Raw genomic sequence first — 22130 nt, forward strand, 5'->3', positions numbered from 1 at the left:
AAACATAGCCCCAAAACCTTTAGTCAACTATTTTTAAACAAAAGTATAGTTTTGGAGCTAGGCCCAGTGGCATGTGCCTCTTATCCCAGTTACTTGGGAGGCTGAGGTAGGAGGATCACTTGAGCCCAGGAGTTTGAGGCCAGCCTGGGCAAAATAGCGAGACCTTGTCTCAAATTCCTTTGAATTTCATCAGTGATGGAGAGTCTCAGCTTATATTACATTTCTTTTTGTGGTACTTAACATATGAATTTTGGGGAGCACACATTCAGTCCATAACAGCTTCCAATTTTTCTCATTTTTTAAATATCTCTTTTGGAGAATTTAAATCACACCATCAGTGCCCACCCTAAAAATACATACTGAATTCCATTCAATTAGACAAACATTTTATGGATGCCATTACATTGTCCTAGGTACTGAGTTGAAGAGATTAAAGGGCATAGTCTATGCTTTCAAAGAATTCACACTCTAGGTCCAGAGAGAGAGAAATCACTAATCATGATACAACATGATCTCAATCATTCTGTAGTATAACTGGACAGGGTCTTATTCTACCTTGTTTTCATCACACTTTTCTATGGCACATCTGGCACTACCTGGAACAATTTTCTGGCATTCTCCTGTTTTTCTTCATTCCCAATCAGCTCAGATCACAAGGTCAATACAATAATTTTAATAACACATTTATCTGCATCCTCAATACTCTTGGCCCATCATTGCTCTGCTCCTCCTGGCCAGTTTTTTCCTAATTTTGAATTTATCCAGTCATCTGCTTTCTGCTCCCAGATGACAAAGCACCACAGGAGAATAATGAAGAAATATACAGATTAACTTTGCTAAAATTGGTGATTTACAGCTTCAGCTGACACTTTGGCAATGCTAGGCAAACTTGTCCATGTTTGACTCCATTTTCTCTAAGTCTACAGTGTCTGATGAAAACCCTTAACGCATTTCCTAAATTCCTCATCTCTTTCTTTCCTGCAGGTCATTTTGCCTGTTACTTGCAAAGTTGTCATCAGACATTAGCTCTTTTAATTTTTATGCTAACCAATGCTCTAATTGCATTAAATCCAAGGCACTTTCTGACCCCAAGCAATTATTTGCTTAGTTCTCATCCTTGTTTTTCTCTGCTCATTACATTCCTGGCACCCTTGGTTTTCTATGTAGTTTCTGTTCCTAATTATGGCACTTGGACTTCACAATAGAAATTTCTGCTTCCCAATTTTTGTCCCTTGGCACAAAATAATCTCCAGGATTTGAACTAAACCTGGAATATCCTAATCCTGGAATGCCACAAGTCATCATGATCAAGTGGGATTCAACCCAGAGATGCAAGGATGGTTCAATATATACAAATCAATGTGATATATCAACAGAATGAAGGACAAAAACCATATGATCCTTTCAATTGATGCTGAAAAAGCACTCAATAAACACCCTTCATGATAAAAACTATAAAAAAACTGGGTACAGAAGGAACCTGCCTTAACAGGATAAAAGCCATCCATATATGACAGACCCATAGCTCGTATCATGCTGAATGGGGAAACACTGAAAGGCTTTCCTCTAAGATCTGGAACAAGACAAGGATGCTCACTTTCACTACTGGAATGCCACAAGGCTCAACTCTTAGACCACTTCTCTCTCTCTTTTCTCTCTCCTTGGTGATCTAATCTTATAGCTTTAAATATACCCTCCATAAACTGATAACTCCTAATTTTATTTCTTCAGTTCAGACATCTCCCCTGAATTCTTGACTTCTATATCTAACTGCCTACTCAAAATCTCAATTTGGGTATCACATGCCTTCTCAAACTTAACATGTTCAAAATCAAGCCTACAAGAGGACATTTTTGGGAGTGATGGATATAGTTATTATCTTGGTTGGGATATACCAAGATAGTAACATGGGTGTACACCTATTGAGAAACTTATCCAACAGAATACTTTAAAAATGTATATGTTTTTGTACATAGATTATATTCAATAAAGAGGCAAGTACAAGTCAAAACAGTTTCCTGACCTCAATAAAGTGATACACTATATTTGTAAATGTTATCTTCTTTAAATGATGAACTTTATGTGTATTCTGAAATGCCTTTTCCATTATTACCTTACTCTTTAAGATAGATATAATTAAGTAGTCTTAACTAACAAGATAATGTTTCCAGATAGGTTGGATTGTTCAATGCTTGACTTGGTATTGTGAGATTAGGTCATTATTTCCTGTTATAACTCTGATAAACTCAGCTACATGGCATGCTGGCACCTCAGCAGTGGACTAGTAGCGAGGGGAAGAGAGGACTCATGACAATGAGACCAGGGAGTCTGGTTCTCATATTGAAAAGGTACCCTCTTCCCCTGCCCTAAGAGGAGCCATAAAATTTTCAAAACTTCATGACAAATTTGGGCTTCATTTGATCTCTGTATGTACCCAAATATGTAGGACCAGTGAGGGGAAGCAAGAGTAGAGACAGTGGCAATATCACTATCTAAGTACTATGCTATAAGTCCTATTTGGATCCAGAACCAAGCTTGGGAAGAAACATAGGAAGGAGGGTCCCAATCCCAGACAGGAAGTGGCGAAAGTTAAGCAGGCTATCCTACTAGGCCAAGACTCAAATAAACGCTCTAATCCTAACTGGGAAATTGGTGTAAAAACCATGAAAACAGTTAAAAGCTCTTTCACACACTGGGCAAACAGCAAAGATTGTGAGGTGTTTATCAGTTCAGAGGGCACTTGATTGGGAAGTTAAGCACAGTGGATACTGGGTTTCTGGCAAGAGAACTAATTTTAGAAAGCATCAGATACTAGGTTTGAGCTTACTGTATTTTAAGATTACCTGGAAGCCGGGTGTAAAGAAGGAAAATAATTCCTACTGGCTACAAGTTACTAAAGCTAGACATGTAAATTGTGTTTTTGAGACACAGTCTCACTCTGTCATCCAGTGGCTATATGTAATGATGATAGCTCACTGCAACCTTGAACTCCTGGGCTCAAGCGATCCTCCTGCCTCAGCCACTGTAGTAGCTAGGACTATCGGCACATGCCACCATGCATGGCTGTTTTTTGCGCCGACAGGGGCCTCACTACGTTGACCCGGCTGGTCTTGAACTCCTGGGCTCAAGCAGTCCTCCCGCCTCCGCCAAAGTGCTGAGATTAAAGGTGTGAGCCACTGCACTCAGCCTGCTCTTTTTGAAATCAGTCAGTACCCAGCATATCCCAGTCTATTACAGATATGTACCTTTAGGTCTCTACTGAGTCTTCTGTTAAGTTGCAGATATATTATGAAGGGTAAATTCCTTATCCAACTAACTTAAAGGTTCCTGTTCTTAACTACTCTATTGCCTGAGTTTTAGTAACAAAAGGTATTACCCAGTCAGTATTGGTAAATTAGGTGGCTAGTACAGACTAACAGCCTCTGCAGTGTTTGAAAAACGGTATTTAGGTATTTATTAAAAGGTTTGAATCAGTAACAGAAACTGATGCTAATTACACATTGAGCTTCCACGTATACTTCCACGAAAATTGTACTTTTATGAGCCAGCTCTCACTTTCAGGTGTGGATCCTTCAGTCAACAAAGACAAGAATTTCTGACTGTCTCCCTACTGAAAATGTTTTAGAGAATTCAAATGACACAATGGTCACATTTCTAACTTTCTTGCTCAAAAATCTTAGTAGGGGTACTTAACATTTTGGCCTTTTGTCCCACATCTATCCAACCTTTTGGCGCCCACATTCACAGAATTCGTCACTAGCAGCCTCTGGACAGTACTGCTTTGCTGAGTGTTTTATGCCTAAATGTATTATCTTCCTCACATTGGAGTTGGTCTTGACTCAAACCCACTTGTTTCTCTTGTGTTTTGTATCTCTTTATAGCTTGCCTTTGATTTCTCTTGTTATCCTGTGCCACTATTGACATAAAAGAGATTAGAGTGTTTTTAACTCTGGTACCCTTGAAGAGCCTAGTATAGTACAGTGTACAGAGTACTAATTTGGATACCGACTAAAAAATAATGACTTTAAAAGATCTGCAGGGAAGCAAGGGAAGTAAAAACAGAAGCAACCGCAGAAGGAGGTCAGAGGGCTCCAAAGCCAAGTTGTCTATTTCACAACTTTGCCTTGTTTGGAAGTGTTTGCCAGGCTTGAGAAAAATGGAACTTTTCCCTGAAAGTTTGGTGTGGGATCTCAACAATTAGAGTCATTTACTGTATATTAAGGGTCTTGCCCTGTTCCAGGTACTTGAGACATGTCAGTGAATGAAATGTAGCTCTTCTTGGCCCTTACATTCTAAAATTTAGAATTTTAAGTATAAATTCTAGCAGGGGGAGAAAGATGACAACAGACACAATTTATAGAGCATGTCATAAAGTTTCTAGTATAGCAGGGTGTAAGGGGGCATCAGAGATCAAGGGTGCAAAGGCAAAGTTTTTACATTTTATGCACATCATCTTACTGAATGCTCATGTGAAGGTGCACTTTTATCTCCAAATAAAAAGCAACACAGGCTCCCTCCTTCTATTTGGTGGGATTAAGATACTGAATTAACATTTAACATAGCCTGTTATGTTAAATGACTTCTCCTTTCTAGATTTCAGCAAGCCTTAAGGCATTGAAAGCCCCCATCTAACTTGGGCAATTACCTATTTAGATTGGCTGGCTCCCTCAAATTCATGTCTTAACTTCAAGGAGGCCCCAAGCTTCCTAATGAACAGTCCATGCAGGGCCTATTACTGTATTTTAATTCCCTGGAAAGTACTTGCCAAGATCCACTTCCGTGCAATTCTTCGCCATGTAGTTTAGTTAACTAGTTATCCCTGAAACCCCAAATATTTACACTTTGCATTTTAATATGGCTGTAAGAAACATTTCTTGAGACACAAAATCAAATAGATTTTGGAAAGGTAACGGGATTCATTGCAATAACTTGACAAATTTTTTTTTTAACAATGACACTTGAATCTGGGCTTGGCAGTAATTTATTCATGCAGCTATTTATGGAAAATGACCATGTAAGAGGTGCAACCATCTAGACTAGATCATACACTATTACTGTTTATACTAAATCTATTCTGAATAATGCTTGGCTAGCTTTAACCTAAATTGTGTCATCTGGAACCTTCTCTCAAGACCCCAGTTAATCACAAACTTATTGTTGGGCAGCATCCTCTTCTATTATCTTTAGCATCCCATTCTCCGCTTCTCAGCTTAAGCATTTGGACTTACAAAATTACATTAAAACTAAATATTCCACGATTTGGTTAGTAACCACTTATTTCAATGCCTGGCATTCCTTCCCCCAGTAATTCCTGTCTCTCCCTTTTGCTCTCACCTACCTTAATACAGAAATACTTAGTACCCTGCACAAAGCCAAGGTATTCCATACCTTATTTTTGTGACTGCCAAACTGAGTCATCATCTCTTCATAAAAACCCTACTAAAGGTTATTCCACAAGTCAGTGCAAAATTTCACGCAGTTTTAATTAAAATTATACATTTTAAGTTCAAATGTGTGACTAAAGGTGAAATATTCATTCAGAATAATTCAATTATAAGACTGGTTAACTAAAAGCAAAAAATTTTCCATAAAAATTTCATGATCTATTTACAAAATTAAAAAACAAAAAAGATAATCCGAAATTGTATGTTTTCCTTTCATGTTTGTAAAATGAAGAGCTTTTCCCGGACGTCTTTGTTATCACCAGCTTTTCACATAAAAGACCAGCAAACTTCATGGTACTGGTCCTAGAAAAGGAAAAAACATGAGATTTACAAGACTGCCAACATTACAATAGCTTATGTAAAGGCATTTAAAAAAAAGTACTGTCCTTATAGTGGTCTATCTCAGAAGCCAGATCCGTATAGTTTTTTTCAACAGGAATTCAGGTTCGGGATAGGATCATCACAGATAAGACCAAGGACGCAATATTCACTTAACTGCTAAGCAAAAAGTAAAAAACAAAACTCCACTCACAGAAATTGTTGCAATGTAGGCATTTCACAACAAGGTGGCCTCTTTCAACGGGCAGACAGCGACCCTCACTGTTGGCAGGAAAAAAAGCCAGTATCATTAACTACTGTGAACATTAACTGTTATAAAATCCGTGCAACAAATTTATTTCATTTCGGAATATTGGTCTTATCTCAGAAGCCGAATCCGTATATGCTTTTCTTCAGGTAATCAGTTTCGGGATAGGTTTCATCACTGATTAGACCAATCATGCCTTATATATGCACACATAATACATTAAGCTGTATTTCAGTGATTATTTACAAGAGACCAAAGTTAAGTAAAAAGGGAAGAACTATAGAATACTACAGAACTTATACAACTACTCAACTTACTTCAAAACGAAGCTGCTCGGCACTGACACCCGACATCTACAGCTTCAGAATGCTGTCCAACGACAAAAAATTTTCGTTCAGTCTCCGTATGAACTAAACGTACGCTCAATTAGTAAGTACAAGGGCAACACATACCTGGTTAAGACAGGTTTTAACCAGGTCACGTTTCATTAAATATTCTCCTAGCTGTTTCTGGAACTTTCTCACGCATCTAATAAAAAGAAACAAATTTCAAATGACGCCTCACTCTCTATTCCTGTACATCAACAGGTTCACTCCTTGAGTTTGAAAATTAACCTTAACAGCTCTTACCTTCATAGCTCCACGTAACTGCTCCGACATACCGCTGAAAGATAGCGCCATTGTTCTGCGTGGCACCGATGTTTAAAATTAAAAGCATTCTCACAGATGCACTTGAAGATTTTTTTCAAGCACGAAACCGCTCCCCTTCGTTCGTACGAATTGCACACAACGCCGCCTGAGAACGTAGCAGTCTCCTGCAGGGGCGAAGCTGCCCGTTTTGAAATAATCTGGCGACGGAAGGAAAGCATTCGCCATGTTAGTAAAGGCCACTTGCTCTTAAATTAGCCCTCCGCTCCAAATCCTGGGAGCGCGGTTTTCCGCGGCCGCTCGCGCTCGGCGTTGCCCGCTACCAGAGCCAAGCAACCCGGCGCGCGCGGAGGACGAGGCCGATCCGCAGTTTCCTGACGCCTAGGCTCGAATCCTGCCTGCACCACGACTCAGGCTCAGGACACGCGGCGGCCCGGCTGCTCGTTTCCCACGTGCAGGCTTTCAACAGTTAGCGCTCTAAGCTCAAATCTCTTAGGATCGCTTCACATTAAATACTGAAACTACCAACCTGGGCCTGCGCCACCACCTTCCGCTTGGATAGGCGTCCGCATTGCCCTGCTCACCCAACATAACGCCAACACCTTGCAAATCCGACGTAAAAGACCGAGCGGCGTCCCCAGCAGTTCCCTATATAGCCTTTCTTGAGTCAGAACGAGGTCGCCCCGCCCTCTCGCATCTATTGGGCGAGGGAGCAGAGGGGGCGTGGCTGTCTCCTGACACGAACGAGCGGGAGCGCGCGCGGCGGCTCTTTTTCTTCGTGGGCCGGTTGTGGGGCGTGGTGCGCGCGCCGCCAGTCCGGCGCGCGCCCGCAGGCGCACTGCGAGTCGTCGATTACGAGTCTGGCAAGCGACCCGGCACTACGTGGCGCGGGAGTGGCGCCAGAATTCAAACTAACAGCCGCAGTTGGAAATGAGGCTATCGCGTGCCCGGAGCCAAGTCCGCCCGGGACAGATTGGGGCCGGGAGCGGACTTGAGTTCTGCAGCGCAGGGCGGCTTCAGCTTAGGACCGACTCGGGAAGCCGGGCTGGCTGGCGGGCGGCGGGCGCCCAGGAGGCGCTCAGGCGGCGGCCGCTGCAGGAGCTGGCGAGCACTAGTCGCAGCACTCCGGGGAAGGGAAATTGGCTGCAGAAATGCTGGGGTGAAAAAGCTGAAAGCGCCGCGTTTATCCGCCGCTGCACGGCGAGAGTACCGCGCCTCTCCGGAGGGCCGCCCAGCCGCGCGGCTTGCGCCCGGCCGGGCCGTCAGTGGGTGACTAGGCCCAACGGGAGCCTAGCCCACTTCTCGGTCCTTGCACCAGGCGCTGCCTTTACTCTAAAACCAGCCCATAGAAGGCTCCCAAGACAGCAGACCTGAGAGGTGAAACACTCCATTTCACGGAGGAGAAAACGGAGGCCTGAAGCTGCTAAGGGATTTGCCTAAGGTTGCACAGCTGAATTGCTTTGCTATTTGTAATTTCTTTGTACTAAATGAGTTATACTGAACACAGGAAGAAGAGTAATTTGAGAAGTATCCCTGAATAGTTTGTTCAGATGGCAAACTTTAAAAATTCAAAAGCAAGGCTTTCGTTAATTTGCATATACGGGTGAATGTATGTGTGCGCACACAGCATTTTAACATTTCAGCATTTGAAAACTCAAGTCTTGACTTCCTTATTTCATAGCACTTATTAATTAAAATTGTTTATGTGTAGATTTATGGTCCTGCTCCTCTACTAGAATGTGTTTGAGGAACACTGGTTTTGTGCGTTCCTGTTTGTTTTTCTGGCTTGGAACAGTGCCTTGCATGAAGTATTGATAGGTTGTCAGTAATTATTGGCTAAATGAATGAAAGAATTAATGAATGTACTTGGTGGTTTTTTAGAAAATTAGAATGAAGATCAAACTCCAGATTAAAAGGTAACAGTGAAAAACAAATTTCTTTAACAGGAACCTAAATGATGAAGTATTTACTTGACTGGGTATTGTGTCATTTTTTTATACTTTTAATGTACAATATAAAATTTGCATATTGCTTATGCTGAAAAAAGCCTAAAACAGTACAAAAGGACATAAGAAGCAAAGTAAAAGTACCTTTCCCCATCCTTGGGAATCTTCTTCTTAGTTTTATTCTCCAGCAATAACCACTGTTAATAGTTTTTGAAACTTTCTATGCAAATACAGGTACATATTTTTTCATATGCAAATGAGATCTATATGCTCTTATGCAACTTGCTTTTCCTTCTCATAAATACCATAGACATCTTTCCATATCAGTACACGTAGATGTCCTTATTCTTTTTTATAGCCTGCATAGTATTCAGCTGGAGGTATCATTATTTAATCAATTGCCAATTTTTCACTATTTCAAACAGTGCTGAAGTGAATTATATTAATATCATAGTAAGCTTGTGGGAACATGTCTGCAAGATCGATTTCTAGAACTGAGTCAAAGTTTGTATGTACTTAAAATTGTGATACTGCTTAATTGTTCACTACCCCCAAGAAAAGTTTGTGTGTCGTGATTATATTTTGAAGTGTGTTTTGTTAACTGAAAAACACAGGTATGACTATTGTGGGTTGGCAATTATTACATGATTAAAATTGAGAACTAATACTATCTTTGTTATCTTTGAATCACTGCTGTGCTAAAGACCGTTAAAATCATGTGGTACAAAGCCATATAAAACAATGATTCCCTACTTCGACTTGTTAATATCAGTTGAAACCTGATGAGCTGAAAAATATCAGATTTCTGGGCCCTGACCTGGAACTACCAAAGCAGAATCTCTAAAAGTGGGATCCAAAAATCAACATTTTAAATAAGCATCAGAATCAGTGCTGTCCATTCAGAATTATAACATGAACACAAGTACAAGGTGCATATGTAATTTTAAATGTGCTAGTAGCCACTTATTTATTTATTTATTTAATTTTAGAGATAGGGTTTTGCTCTGTTGCTCAGGCTGGAATGCAGTGATGCAAACATAGCTCACTGTAACCTCAAACTCTTGGGCTTATGTGATCCTTCCACCTCAGCGTCCTGAGTAGTGAGGACTACAGGCATGCATCACTGAGCCCAGATAATTTTTTTATTTTTTGTAGAGATGGGATCTTGCTATGTTGCCCAGGCTGGTCTCAAACTCCTGGCCCCAAGCAATTCTCCTACCCAAGCCTCCCAAAGTGCTGGGATTACAGGTGTGAGTCACTGTGCCTGGCCTACATTTTTAAAAAGTAAAAAGAATCAGATGAAATTAATTCTAATATATTTTACTTGACCCAATTATAACCAAAATATTTTCATTTCAACAAATAAACAATATAAAATTTATTGAGATATTTTCCATTCTTTTTTTATATGCAGTCTGAAATCTGGTGTGTATTCTGTACTTACAGCACATCTCAGTTTGGACTGTCTACATTTCAAGTGCTCAGTTGCCACACGTGGCTAGTGGCTGCTCTATTGGACAGTATAGATGTAGGGTGATTCATATACATGTAAAAGTTTAAGAACCACTGTCTTAGGGTAAGGGAGGTACTACATATGTGACATATTCCAGTCTTTGAAAAAAAAAGCCTTCCATTTTTCTTTTTGACTCATAAACTAATAACCCTAAGAAAGGCAATGCTAAAATGAAATTAGTCCAGAGCCTGATTATTGACAACACTGCCTTCCAGTGAACATAGGCAATGACTGTGAAGCCAATACACAACTTTTTCAAGATGTTTATCTCTTTAAGGAACAGAAAGGTGAACTGAGGGATGAAGCCCTTGTCATTGCTCCCACACCTGAAACAGCAAATTACTTACCAAATATTTGAAGTGACTTAAAGACCATATAAAATGTCAACACTGAAATTAAAAGTATCCTTGAAGAATTCATTATAGTGAGAATAAATTCTCATATTCTGTAACAAACTTCCAGATAAGTTCATTGTTTTAATCAGTTTTTAAAGAAATATTCACTGAGCCTTTGGTGCATACAGTGTGCTTCAGAGAAAGGTAATATGAATACACAGAAGTTTTTGAACTTCTCGAAGGAATTTATAGTTTAGTGAAATTGCTCACTTAACTTTCCACAGTAAGAAGTTAGTGCAGTCATTTAGATGAGATATTGTGAGGGATACCAGTATACTTCTGGCCACTGAAATGGAAGACAGGGAAGAGAACAACATATGGTGAGAAATTGTTATACGTTTGGTTCTTATGTGCATTAGATAATGTAATCTTCAACACAATTCTGTTATATATTTTAAACTTTATATTAGAAGTGAGGAAAGTGAGGCATAGAGATCTCAGTTAACCAATGTTCTCAAATCTTTCTGACCCGAACTCATGATCATGTCACTGGGGCGTTCCTGAACTGTGTTGAAGGAAGCAGTGATAGGTATATGATGATGAGCTGTGAGGGAAAAGAGGAAGTATAGGGAGTCCAGGCAGCCAAGAGGATGGCAGCTCTATTGACAGGAGTTGCTGGTTTGGGAACAGGGAAGAGAAGATAATTTAGTTAGCTCTTTTTTTTCAGACAGAGTCTTGCTCTGTTGCCCAGGCTAGAGTGCCGTGGCGACAGCCTTGCTCATAGCAACCTCAAACTCTTGGGCTCAAGCGATCCTTCTGCCTCAGCCTCCCGAGTAGCTGGGACTACAGGCATGTGCCACCATACCTGGCTAATTTTTCCTATTTTAGTTGCCCGGCTAATTCCTTTCTATTTTTAGTAGAAATGGGGTCTCACTCTTGCTCAGGCTGGTCTCGAACTCCTGATCTGAAGCGATCCTCCTGCCTCAACCTCCCTGAGTGCTAGGATTACAGGTGTGAGCCACCATGCCAAGCCGATAATTTAGTTTTGGTTGTATTAAATTTTGGGTGAAACACTTGGTTCCATCCAGTGGACCATCAGAAATGTGGGCCTGTAGCCCAAAAGAAAAGTCAGGGCCAGAGAAGGACCATTTGACAAACACTAATGTGGACAGGATGACTGAAACCATATGAACAGAAAAGGGTGGAAAGAAAAGGAAAAAGGGCCAATAGCAGTGGCCTAGAATTATTCCAATAGTGTGTGCAGACATCCTGCAGTAGGCAACCTTTGAAAATATAGTCAGTACACATAAGGATCTGGTTATGTAATGAATGCATAAGAAAAAAGTACACTATTACAGCTTTTGGTTAAATCATGGGAGAAATATGTATACCAAGTTAAGTATTGTAAGCATAATTAACTTATTTCAACGCAGAAAAAAATAGCCTTAAAAAAAGGAATTAAGGAATTCTGTCTCTTCATACAATGTTCTTTCCCCACTTCTCCTCACTGTCTGAACTGCTCCGTAAACTCTAGGTTTGAAGGCAGGACAGACAACTGAAGATTTATGAATACTCCAAGAAATGGTAATGTTAAAAAGCTGAAGTAGGGAAAATGTCTTGTATATGTGGGAACATTAAAGAGGCAGTTTGATACATGAGTCTGAAGTTCAGAGGAGAGGTCAGGGCTTGAGTGTCATTGGCATGAGTAAGGGATTTAAAGCATGACATGAGTGAGATCATCAAGGAAAGAGTATAAATAGAGAAGAGGAGAGAGCTCAGGACAGAGCCCTGGAGCACTCCAAACTTTAGAGTTCCAGTAGAGGACAAAGAACCAACAAAGGAGACCTCTTGAGGGGAAAATTGAAGGGTGTGATATCTCAGAAATGAACACTTTCAGGGAGAAAGAGGTTAATTGGTTTGAATTCTTTTGAAAGATCAAGTCAGTTAACAGAAATGACCACTGGGTTTGGTAACATGAAGACGGCTGGTGTCCTGTAAACACAGTCTCAGTGGAACAGTGATGGTGGAAGGTCCACCCAAAGAGGATTGGGGTGAAAATGAGGTGAGAAGGCAGAAATGGGTCAGTAGCTAGAGACAGAAATAAGGTCAAAGGACTGTTTTTGTAAGTGGGGAATACTAGAGTATGCCAATATGTAAATGGGAATGCTTTAATAGAGAAATTTGTGATGCAGTAAAAAGAGGCTAAGGGATGAAAAAAGAAAAAAATAAATAAAGAGAGAACAGGGCTGATCCACAGAATAATATGGCTTTTGTTGTTAAAACAGGATAGATGAAATGAAAATTGATGGGAATCCTACTGAAGACCTCCTTCAATGCTATTAGACAGAGAGAGGTCTCACCAAATTAGAGGTGAAAACTCTAATCTAAGCTATAAAAGCAAACAAAAAAAGAGGGCTCATGAGATTGAAAAGATTTAGAATCCTTTATAGCATCCCTCCAAGCCCCTGAACAAAGGGACTATAGCTTCTCTCTGCCCTGACCAGGACAATCAAGAAGACAATTTTTTTCTTCATTATGGGAGAAAGCACAAATTCAGTCCCCCACTACCAAAAATTATGCAGTCAGGTTTGCCACATTTGGGGAAACCACAGAGATCAGCACACCCAGAGTGCAATGGATGAGCCTTGCCCTCACCTTAGTGATCATGATATTTCCCCTGTCAGGTAAGTATTAAGAAGACAATTTTGACTATGAATATGATGAGTCAGACAAAGAGGGTGGAACCCTTACACATACCCCCACCCTATTCCCTTAAAAAAAAAAAAGATTGGGAATAAAATCAAGGTCTCCAGGTTCCCACTGGACCCTATACCCCTGCCAAGATAAAAAGCAAATCCAAACTATTATGAGGCTCTTGGATACCAAATGACAATAATCCTAGGCCGTGGAAGGGGTAAGAGTAAACTGAACATTGGAGGTCATTGCAATAGCGAATGCAATGACCTGTGGCAGACAGACTAACATGTGCTTTTGGGTAGGGCCCTTTGGGCCATTTTGGTTACTGATGATCATGGCTCTCACTGCTGAATGCATTTTGGGTATTGACATTTTGGCTATTTGCAGCATCACTGCCACCTCAGGGGATGTGCTCACTCACAACAAAGGATTTAAGCCACAACAGTGGGGTGTGTTCACTCCCACCCACTGCCTGAGTTATCCAAGCCCCAGCAGGTTATTCAACAAAACAGTACCACTTTCTAGGCAGAGAAAATGACATGACCCTGTTGATATAGAACTCGCTGCAGGCACAATTGTTATGCATTACCCTTTTGCAGTTTAACAGCTTAGTCTGGACTGTAGAAAAGGCTTCAGGACCCCACAGGCTGACAGTAGACTCCCAAAGATTAAATGCTTAGATGCCTCTATTGGCCCCTGCAGTACCTGATATCATTGCTGTCACTGAAACAATGGTGGTTCACACTGGAGACTAAAACACTATTATTGATCTGGCTAAGGCCTTCTTCTAGATTTTTTTGTGGGATAAAAATCAGGACCAATTTGTTTTCACACAGAATGACGTACATATACTTTTACTGTAGTTCTGCAGAGATATATCAATTTCCCTGCAAAATGCCACCAGTGGGTAAGGCTAGATCTGCAACAAGCGCAGTTACCCCAGGTGTTTTTGTCATTCACTGTGTTGATGACGTCCTCATTGCTGGCCTAAGAAACAAACTGACCAGGCCCTACATAAGGTCATAGATACTATGATACATGAGGCTGGGCCCTCAACTCTGATAAGATCTAGGGATCTGCTCAACAATTGCAGGTCCTGGGAGCCACCTGGCCAGTTATCAGAGGCGTATTCTTGACAAAGTCAAACAAAAATCGCTGTCCTTAGCAGCACTCACAAACAAGAAAGAAGCTCAACAGTGGGACTGTTTGGATATTGAAGACAGTATTTACCACATCTGGGTATTTTTTTGGTCCCTTTAATCAAGATTACACAAACAGCAGCCTCCTTTAAATGGGGCCTCCAATAAAAACAGGCTCTAAAGGTCATTCACCATGCTATGACTCGGGCTGTACCATTGCGGCCACTGCAGCCTGCCAGAACCACAGTTCTCAGCGACTCTCATCCATACAGATTGGGGCCTGTGACAACAAGAGACTGTTACTTGGATATGTTGTCTCCTCGGGTTTTAAACACATAAATTATCTGACGTGGCTGCCAGTTATAGCCCCTTTCAAATAGCAGCTCTTAGTCTGCTCTGGGCCCTGGTGAAACAATACCTGACCACTGAATTGCTGTATGTGACCTTAAAACTTAAGCTGTCCATCCTCACATGGGTACTCGTACTACTAATAAAATAAAACAAACTCAGCAAAATTCCATCATTAAATAAAAATGATACATCCCAGATGGAGTCTGATTTGGGCCCCAAGGGGTTAACCAATTCCATAAATAAGCAGTCACTTTGCCAAAGGGGACTAATGGCCTGAAGGAGACACTTCCTTCCCTTCCTTAACTAAATGGGGCTCAAGGTTCAAAGATGTTCCAGCTGAATGCATGGATTGGTTCACAGATAGATCTTTGAAACTCAAAGCTAATGGAGTCCAACGGGCTACTGTGGCCATCTGCCCCAAGGATGGCCACCTTCTAACTGGGATCAGACAACGCTCTGTCCAATTGGCCAAACTCCATACAGTAATGATGTCTATACAGGCCACTCCAACAGCAACTATCTGCTACATATTTGCAGACTCATGGGACTTATAAATAGGCTAATCATATGGTCCAATGACTAACAGATTAATGATTCGACCATGAAAGGCTCCCCTACATGGAAATAAAAACAATCGTGGTAACGGCTTGCGAACTATAAAGCAAAGATAGATCTTTTATGCTCCCTATTACCCCCAAGCAAACAGGATAATAAAATGATAAAGTCGGTGACTCAGACAATTATCTCCAAAGACTATCAGGAGCCAGGTAGCACGCCCCACATAATAAAAGCCGTTTGGAATCAAACACTGCACTGCAGTGGAAGGGAAACATAGCACTACAATGCATTTTGAAAATATTGAGCTTGGGGGCAAGTGGAGGACCAGGCAGTTGCCTAATTAGGCTACGCCTGTGAAATTCCAATCTCAGTATACCCAACAATTCTTTATCTTTTTTTTGCAGTGGAATGCACTCCCTGGGGATTGTTTGCTGTCCAAGCTGCAGTGGCATCACTAGTAGGGTCTCTGATTCAAACCTGAAGGCAATGCTACCTTCAGGTGCCACCCTTCTTTGGGACTCCATAGGGACAAGCAAAGGGGTGACAGAATATTGGGGCAGTAGGATTCCCCTGGTTGTGCCTGGAACTCCCAATCCCTCAATATAGGTGGACGATATTTTAGGATATGTCAAATTTGTTTAGGATGTGACCTCCTCTTCCCATGTTGGATGATTGGGGCTGAAATGTTTGGGTTAAGCAATGGGGCAGTGCATCCCCATGGAAATTGTAGCCTCAGGACATGGACAATCTGGGTAGCTGTACTTGGGCAAGCCTCATCCGTCATTGGATAAGAGCATCTTCAGCCTCTCAGGAGGTCTCTGGAGAGAGAGTTGAGTGGGAATATTAATCTTTTCACCTCTCATTCCTACAGAAGCCTCTGCTTTGCCTGGCGTGATGATGCTGATGAGAATCAGCACAGATGTCGTGAAAGGAGGCAAGCTCGGACAATGCTGGACTTGCCACCCCACACTGAAATCCCTTTCATCCCACACTCCTATTGTAGTGGCCTGGCTGGTGCACAGTAACTCGGACTTTCTCTAAGCCATCCAAGACCAACAAGACTCATTGAACTCACTAGCTGAGGTGGTAATGGACAACTGAATAGCCCTTGATTACCTGCTGGCAGAAGAGTGTGGTGTTTAGGGAGTCTCCGTAAGAGTTGTTCTGAGGCCCCAGAGGACCCAGTTTCACCTCCAAATTCAGGGTGGGTTACTGGTTCTACCAAATTTGACGTCTTTATCTACTATGCCAGCATTTGAGCAAGGGTCTACTGGGAAAGGCCGTGGTGCACAGCCTCTTGACCCTTGCATGAAGAATGTGCTTCAGCCTGGAACATTTCCTTACATGGAGATAAGGGGCCCTAACAGCCTATGCTGGGCATATTGCCTTGTTTAGGAGTATCTTTCCCTGTTACAGGTTTGGTGTATATTTCATTGTTCTGCTTAAAGCATGTGCATCATATGGCACCTGGCCAAACCCACTGCTATATCTGTTCCCAGTGAGAAGGGTATAGGGTCCTTTGCCTGCAGCACAAGAGGAATATGTGAAGACCATCACCCTGCCCTGGCTGTCGGGCAAGACCCAGTAGCCATGGGAGGGCCTATACTTATTATTAAAGCTGTTCTTGCTCTGCCTTCTCTCTATATACATAAAGTATTGTCCATCTACTGCCTGTGTGAGTGGCCTCTTTTTTGGTGATCCTAACACCTGAAAATCATGTAGTCAACAGAAACTGCTTGGTAGGAGGAAGTATAAGTATAGATAATGGAGGTCCTGACTCATTTGTATTTTCTTAAATAATTATGAGGCAAGGCCATCAATTGAGAATGGAAAGTTGGTGGGTATAAGATGTGTGAAGAGAAAAGATATGGGAAATTGTCATTGTGCAGAAATTGTCATTATGCAGAATAGAAAAGCAGGCAGACCAGGGAAGTGGAATAGGATTGCCTGGCCATGTGGAGTGCCGTGAAATTGTTGGCCATAAGTTTAATGTGAGTGAACTTGGAAGCTTTCTTTTTCTAGAACTCTTCAGACACTTGGGTGCAGGTGTGGAGTAGGTGGGATTAATTGGGATTAATTATGGTTAAAGCTTTGTCAGATGAGATAAGGAAGGAGGGCAGAAAGAGCTGGGGGAGTTAAGGGTTTTTGCAAGGAAATGATTTTAATAATGAACAAAGAAATATAAACTGGGTAAGGGGATGCTTTATAGTTAGAAAATGATGGTGTACATGGACTAGAGATTTCATCAAGGTCAAAGACGAACTGCGGTGGGAAGTCTAAAGAATCAGGTTCCGGAATTTGAGAATTTGGAGGTAGTATAGTTGTTAAAAGCATAGTCAACAGAGTTACCATGGGAGGGAAGGATTATTGAAGGTTGAGGAACTGAGAGTCTACAGTGTTAGGTGGATCATTACTGTGAATGTTGATGACAAGACAATTGATAAGAATAGTGGTACAAATAGACTATGAAACAGGTGCTAGAGTCATTAATGAATGAGGGCTGTGACCCAGGGGTTTGACAGATGACAGCAACGAGGAGAAGAAGCTACAGTTAAAATCTGCTGGCCCACTTCAACGATTATGGCGCTTTTGTAGGAGGAGAGGTGGGATAAGGTTTGGGAGCTACAATCAAGAACAAGAGAAGCACCTCTCTACTTCCAGGTCTAAGTTATATGGCTGATTCAGTATGGGACATTTAAAGTTTGAAATGTCTGGAGACACTCTGTATTAAATGCCAAGTATGCAGTTGAGTATACAAGCCTGGAATTTGGGAGAAAGGTTTAGGGCAGAGATGTGAATTTGGTATTTTTAATAGAAATTTATTATTTTGGCCACCTAGCATCCACAATGATCCCTCTTCCTCCAAGGTCTCTCATTTTGTGGTGGGGATCTGACCCTCATTAATTCTTAGCTCCTATTGTTTGGATGGAGTTACTTCACCCTAAGCCCTCAAGTAGGTCCTGATTGGCTTAATCATTCAACATATCCCACCACCTGGCTGCAGCGATTGGTCTGTGGATGGAAACGACTCACTTTGAGAGCCAGACTTGATACTTTTGTATCATTGTTGAGAAAATGAAACTTTCTCTTTCTTATTGCACATTACCCATATGGGATATGAAACTGTATGGGAGTGCTACAACCATCTTGTGACCACAAGAGGAGAACGTATTTTATCCAAGAATTAAGTCAACACACAAAGGGGAAGAGAGAACAAATGAGCTGCAAGGCAGAGAGCACTAGGTTGTAGGGATAGCATTTGAACTTGATTGACTCCTGTGGCACTGGCATTTAGTCATCCCTTAGTAGAAATCAGGTTGTATTCAGTTATCTACTGTTGCATAATAAACCACCCCAGACTTAGTGCCTTAAAACAAAAACTATTGTTATTTGTCATGATTCTGTGGGTTGATTGGATGGTTTTTCTGACTGGGTTTACTCATGCTGTTGCATTTAGTTATTAGATCTGCTGGGGCTGGGGTTCAGCTGGGAGAGCTGGAACAGCTGGGCATCTCTTTCTACATGGCATTTCATTCCAGGCTTCTTCATGGCGTAGAAGTACTGGGGCAATATTCCAAGAGGTCAAGTCCTAACGTGCAGGCATCTATTAAGCCTTTGCTTGTATCATGTTTGCTGATGTTCCATTGCCCATACCAAGTCGTATGACCAAGCCCAGAGTCAATATGGAAGGGAGATACACAAGGGTGTGAATACTGAATGGTGTGAATACTGAGAGGTATGATTCATCAGAGCTGTTACTATAACAATCTCTGACAACGTGCTTCTATTCATTCTTTGACCCCTTGAAACTCATCCATGAACTAAAAGTGATATATTAATCCCACTTTATCCCACTTAAAAAAAATCTACTATGCTAATTATCTTACATTTCCCATAATAGATCAACTCCTCAACATTTTCCACCCTGCTTTGTACTCCAGGAAGCTGACCTTCAATGGGCTGAATCAGTGAGTTCCCTTGTCCTCTGACTTCCCACTGGTTTGATCCAACAGCAAGCCCCAGCAGGCGATTAGGGGAGGAGTGAGCTGCTGTTGACTTTCACTGAGGGAAGCTTCTGTCAAGGTGGCTGCCCCATACCTTTTCCCCTTCCCTTGCCCCTTCAGACCTGGGAGTGGTAAAGCTCAACTAGGCCCAGTATACTATTCTATCCTTTTGGTTTTCCTACCTTGCCCACCTTTTAAATAGTCTGTTTATTAAATTTTTCTCAAATTATCCATATGTTTCCTATTGGGACCCTGACTAATATTGACCTGTAAAATCCTATTTTAATGAACTAAATTTAAATGTAGTTAAAAACAAACATACACTCATATATAAAGAATGTCTTGTCAGCTTGGCCAAATTGAGTTAATCTTTTTGATGTCTGTACACCAGCTTGACCTGATGGTTGGTATTTTTAAAACATCGTATCTTCCGTTATGCAACATTGTCTAAATGAAAGCTATCTTTCAATATGTCCTCGGGTAGCACCTTACCTTTGCCCATTCTACTGTAGCTTCTCACATGGAAATTATAGGCAGTGTTAAATAAGATGTTTGGGCCAGGCTCAGTGGTTCACAGCTATAATCCCAGCATATTTACATTGGGAGGCCAAGGAGGGGAGATTACTTGAGGCTAGGAGTTCAAGACAGCCTGGGCAAAATAGTGAGAACTCGGCGCTATAAAAAATTAAAAAATTAGCCAGGCTTGGTGATGTGCACCCATAGTCCTAGCTTCTCGGTAGACTGAGGCAGGAGGATTGCTTGAGCCCAGGAATTTGAGGCTGCAGTGAGCTATGATTGTGCTGTTGCACTCCAGGCTGAGCAACAGAGACCCTATCTCAAAATAAACAAGATGTTCAGATAATTTTTAAGTACTAATTAGAATGGCTGCAAGCAAATGATTGCTTAGAAACTGGGGAATGCTTATAGTAACTGAATTTTATACCTTTTTGAATTCTCTGCCTTGTTGATAAATTTTACGCAATTGTTGTTAGCTATCATTTTATGATAACTTCTGGGACATAAACCCTAGAATTGTGAGTCCTTAAAGCAAGGTTTGCAAGCAGATGTTATGTAGACATTTTCACTCTTTTGCTTTACAATACATTACCATGTATTATTTTAAGCTTTGGTTTAGAGAATTTCATAATTCTTCAAATGAGGAATAGATGACAAATGCTATTATAGATTGCTCAAAGATATTTAAGAGGATTAAATCATGGCTATAGTTTTGTGTGTTATTAAAGTAATTTTCTAATACACTAATAAGTTTTGCCAATTATTTTTATCATGCAACCAGTGTGACTACTGACTATATTTTGTCAATACTTCATAATTAAAAAGAGTTACAAGCTATTAAGTAGCAAATATCATAAATGAGTAATTTCTTTAAAAAAATTAAAGTGAAGTTTGGAATGGACTAGAGTGTGTGGCTTCTTGGATATATATTTGTTACTTGACTCTTGTTACGCTGGTACTTACTTTCCTGTGATGTTCTGGATGGCTTCTTTCAGGTGTATGGAAGAACCTGAATGTATTTACTACAGCAAGTCCATGGATCAAGGATTCTTTAGCTCAGAAATGGTATTTAAGGGCCTGTCATAGAGAGAATTTTTTCAGCTCATATTGTGCAGATGATTAGAGCTTGTCAACACTGTTAAAAGATTATTCAGTGAGGGTTTTGAAACAGAAGAACTCAGTTTCGTTCTGGGAGATACTTATATATAAGAATAGAAAGGGAAACATGACCTTTTAAGAAAGGTACATTGGAAATCAATTTATTTGGAAAGAGTTTCATTAAATCCAAAGATTCATTAACCATGATATACATTATGAATAGACCTTATGTACATACTGCATGCCCTGGAGATAGACATCAAATATCAGCTATAATTTATACTTTTGTGGCCATTAGAAAATCTTTGTAAGTTAAAATGGACTGAAGAGACACATAACCAAATGCAGTGAATGAAGCTTGATAAATTCTGGTTGAAAAACATCAGTTAAAAAGACATTTTGAGACAGTTGAGAAATTTGAATTTGGACTAGATATTATATAGTATTAGGATATTGTAATTTTCTTATTAATAAATACATTATTATTGTTTATAGAGGAGAATCTTCTAATTCTTAAAATATACATGTTGAAATATTTAGAGGTGAAAGTTTATGATGTCTATACTTCACTTTCAAATTCTTCAGGGATGGGCACAGTGGCTCATGCCTATAATCCTAGCACTCTGGGAGGCCAAGGCAGGAGGATGGCTTGAGGTCAGGAGTTGGAGACCAGCCTGAGCAAGAGCGAGACCTTGTCTCTATCAAAAATAGAAAAAATTAGCTGGGCCTGGTGGCTCCCATCTGTAGTCCCAACTACTTGGGAGGCTGAGGCAGGAGGATTGCTGGAGCCCAGGAGTTTGAGGTTGCAGTGAGCTATGATGATGCCACTGCACTTTAGCCTAGGCGAGAGCACAAGACTCTGTCTCAAAAAACAGAAACAAAAACAAAAACAAAACCCCAAATGGTTTAGGCAAATATATATGTATATTCCTATATATATATTTCACATGTTTGCTTTATTTCTATTAATATGTATAATGTATGGCAAATGGTTCTGCAATATATATGTGAGATACATCTATGTGTCTGTGTATGTACACACAATGACATATATGTTTGTATTTTACCATGTCTCTCTTCCCTCCTACACACACACACATGCACACACACATGCTAAAGCAAAGCAAATATGGTAAATTATTAACAATTATTGAATCTAGGTGGTACACATAAGATTATTCACTGAACACATTGATCTATTGAGTCTAGGTAGTACATAATGAAATGTATTTATTATCTTTTCAACTTTTCTATATGTTTAAGATGTTTCTATATGTTTAAAAATTGGAAAAAAAA

General features: G+C 40.7%; 1 long non-coding RNA gene and 3 other non-coding genes across 4 annotated transcripts; all 4 read right to left on the reverse strand.

Annotated features, from left to right (window-relative positions):
* Positions 1-5465: 5465 nt before the first annotated feature.
* On the reverse strand, positions 5466-7292 carry LOC123632191. Its single transcript, XR_006733290.1, has 6 exons — positions 7207-7292; positions 6660-6877; positions 6483-6558; positions 6348-6399; positions 5977-6044; positions 5466-5747 (listed from the first exon to the last, which is right to left on the reverse strand). It is a non-coding gene; the product is annotated as an uncharacterized LOC123632191 (long non-coding RNA).
* LOC123633756 lies at positions 5844-5913 on the reverse strand. The gene has a single exon (XR_006733762.1). It is a non-coding gene; the product is annotated as a small nucleolar RNA SNORD50 (small nucleolar RNA).
* LOC123633757 lies at positions 6144-6213 on the reverse strand. The gene has a single exon (XR_006733763.1). It is a non-coding gene; the product is annotated as a small nucleolar RNA SNORD50 (small nucleolar RNA).
* A 5715-nt stretch (positions 7293-13007) lies between the features above and the next one.
* Positions 13008-13163, reverse strand: LOC123633574. The gene has a single exon (XR_006733622.1). It is a non-coding gene; the product is annotated as a U1 spliceosomal RNA (small nuclear RNA).
* Positions 13164-22130: the final 8967 nt, after the last annotated feature.

Source organism: Lemur catta, chromosome 2, assembly GCF_020740605.2.
Source record: "Lemur catta isolate mLemCat1 chromosome 2, mLemCat1.pri, whole genome shotgun sequence".
In the NCBI taxonomy this organism is placed as follows: domain Eukaryota; kingdom Metazoa; phylum Chordata; class Mammalia; order Primates; family Lemuridae; genus Lemur; species Lemur catta.